This window comes from Triticum aestivum, chromosome 6B, assembly GCF_018294505.1.
Source record: "Triticum aestivum cultivar Chinese Spring chromosome 6B, IWGSC CS RefSeq v2.1, whole genome shotgun sequence".
In the NCBI taxonomy this organism is placed as follows: Eukaryota; Viridiplantae; Streptophyta; class Magnoliopsida; order Poales; family Poaceae; genus Triticum; species Triticum aestivum.
The window spans coordinates 524,331,605-524,334,314 of record NC_057810.1 but is presented as its reverse complement, the minus strand read 5'-3'; the positions used below and the strand labels follow the sequence as shown (position 1 = coordinate 524,334,314).

Below are 2,710 nucleotides of genomic sequence, written 5' to 3'. Positions count from 1 at the left end.
CCCCGGCAAGGCTTGACGGGTGCCTTGCAGTCGTCCCCGGTGAGGATCTTGTCGGGGGTCTTCATCTTCTGGTCCCACGTGGACCTGTAGGTTATCAATCTCCATGAGGATCTGCATGCAATCATGCATGAATTCCCAAATCTTGGTCTTAACATTGTCGAGGGTGTAAGAACTCTCAGCCTCAAGGGTGATGGGCTTGCTGGTGCTGCGTAGGTTGCCCCGACAAGAGTGTTGCCGGGGGAGGTCCAGCTCGCCTTCTGCTCCTTGTTCCTCCACTTGAGTATCTGCCTAGGTAGTCTTCGTGTTTTATCTTCTGCTGGCCTTCCGGGCCCGGCCACACGCGTGGCTACGACTGCCCATGCACAAGTAAGGGGTACAAAAAAAGCCCATACTTTTGTACAATTATAGATATTCTGCAAAATAAAAAACATGTAACAAACAGGAACTGACACTAGGCACTGGATCAATATGTTAGTCCCAAAAAATAATATAAAATCTTGCCAAAAGTATATAAAACTTATATAATATTGGCATGAAACAATAAAAAATTATAGATACGATGGAGACATATCAGTTGTCTTGATGGAATTTGAACTTATTCATTGTTTCTTGAAGTTTGTCGTCCTGCTAATGAATACTAAATATGTGCACTTTTTCATTGATAACTTGTTCAATGGGCTGGTTTACCTTTTTCCTGAGTAATATTTTAAATTCTTCCATATCTTCAATATGATATATTTTTCCAGTGGGCTTCACTGGCTCCTCAAAACTCCACTATTGTTTAGTAGTCATAATCTTCTCTATAAGCCCTTTTCCTACCTCAAGAGTAAAAGACATGAATCGTCCTCCTGCACTCAAATCAAGAATAAATTTTGATTCATTGTTAATTCCAAGATAAAACATATGAAGTATAACATGTTCATCATAAACATGGTTAGGGCATAGATTCAAAATCTTAGAATGTCTCCCCCAAGCTTCATGTAAACTTTCATCATCCTCTTGAATGAATAGAGTGATATTCCTTCGTAATTTAGTAATCTTCGAGCCTAGGAAGAATTTAGCCATAAATTTTTGTGCACACATCAGCCAGCTAGTTATACTTCCTTGAGGTAATCTATTATACCACTTTTTAGCATCACCTTCTAAAGAAAACATGAAGAGTCTTAAGAATACGAATTCTCGTGACAAATCCTTCAGTTTCAAAGTTCAACCTAAATTGCCAAACAACATAAGGTGTGCTTGAGGATCTGCTACCTCTTGAGCTTGCGTTGGTTTTTCCCTTGAAGAGGAAAGGGTGATGCAGCAAAGTAGAGTAAGTATTTCCCTCAATTTGAGAACCAAGGTATCAATCCAGTAGGAGACAACGCACAATGTCGTGGTGGGTGCACGACAGATGCCAAGGGATGGCTAAACAGAGGAGGAGGCTCGAGGGCGCTGGTGGGCTCCAGAGGCGAGGTTGACATGCGCGGGCGCGGGACGCCGGACATACCCATGTTTGGTTGCATGGTCGATAGTACAATGTTACACCTGGAGCTGTATGGAGGAGGAAGGAGGATGGCCAAGGCTTGGGCTGTTCCTTCTCCCTGGCGTTGCTATGCGATGGCTAGTCCTATGCTCGCCTGGGTTTCTCTTACAGGTGTATCGTGTCTATCTCGTACTGCATGTTGTGTTGCTTCTATGCCTGCTTGCCCTTGGGTCCAGCATGGCCCTGTAGACGTGGGCTCTCTGGCGGGTTTTATAGATCAACCCACCCAGGGTTACAATGGTAATATGCCGAGTCGGTGGGTTCATATTGTCGGTATCCGGAGTACCGAGCTAGGTCCCGCTTGTGGGCTTGTGGTTCGCCGGGATCCCCTAGGTGTGGGCCCCGCGTACCTAGGGGGACTGTGCGCCGTCTTGTCGATCGTCATGGCGTGGCCAAGTTGAGCCGCGTATAGTGCTCTCCGTCAGGCCGTCGCTTGCTGTGGTCAGCTGTGAGGGCGGGAACACTTTCGCCACGCCATCCCTGGTCAGCGGGTAGGTAAGGGGCACTCTTGCCACGCTCCGGCTGACCATAGGCATGGGTGGGAGCACTGTTGTCTTGGTCATCGGTGATTGAGGTCTCATCACATCATACGGCCTGGATGGGACGGGAGCTCACCCGTGGCTGGGTTGCCGTGGACGCCACGGGTGGGTTGGCTTGCTAGGGAAGCCATGGCTGAGCCGAGTTGAGTTGTCTTGCGCCAGCTGCTGTGGCCGGGTCGATGTACCTTGCCATGTCGAGGGTCTTGGATGGGTTGCAAGCCTTGCCGGGTCGAGCGACCCGGCCAAACGCGTGCCGGTTTGCGTGGTGATGCGGGCCCCGCTATTTTTGAAATAGATCCAGGTTCCGTTGCCTGCCCGGGGTTCATCCCCCCGACAGTAGTCCCTGAAGCTGTGAAGGTCCGCCATCTTTGGATGAGTGGGCCTTCGCAGTTTCCCCCTTGAGCAAGGCGGAATCTGCGAGCGCCGGGTCTGGCAACACCCACTGTGTGCCAGTTTTCTCGGAAACCGGATTGCGGCACCCCGGCCGTGGCGGGAACCGAGGAGTCCGTCGAATCTTGAGGCGATCCCTTGGGCTTCGCACAGGCGCCACGTGGTGCCCGAAAGTCGAAGGGGCCTGACAGGCCACGCGCGTGACGGGACTGAGCGACGGGCCGGGGCCCGTCACTACGCGCCCTTGGCCCATATG

The 2,710-nt window shown here is 50.4% G+C and overlaps 1 non-coding gene across 1 annotated transcript; it reads left to right on the top strand.

Annotated features, from left to right (window-relative positions):
- The first annotated feature begins 925 nt into the window (after positions 1–925).
- On the top strand, positions 926–1,033 carry LOC123140295 (small nucleolar RNA R71). The gene has a single exon (XR_006469923.1). It is a non-coding gene; the product is annotated as a small nucleolar RNA R71 (small nucleolar RNA).
- The last annotated feature ends 1,677 nt before the right edge of the window (positions 1,034–2,710 follow it).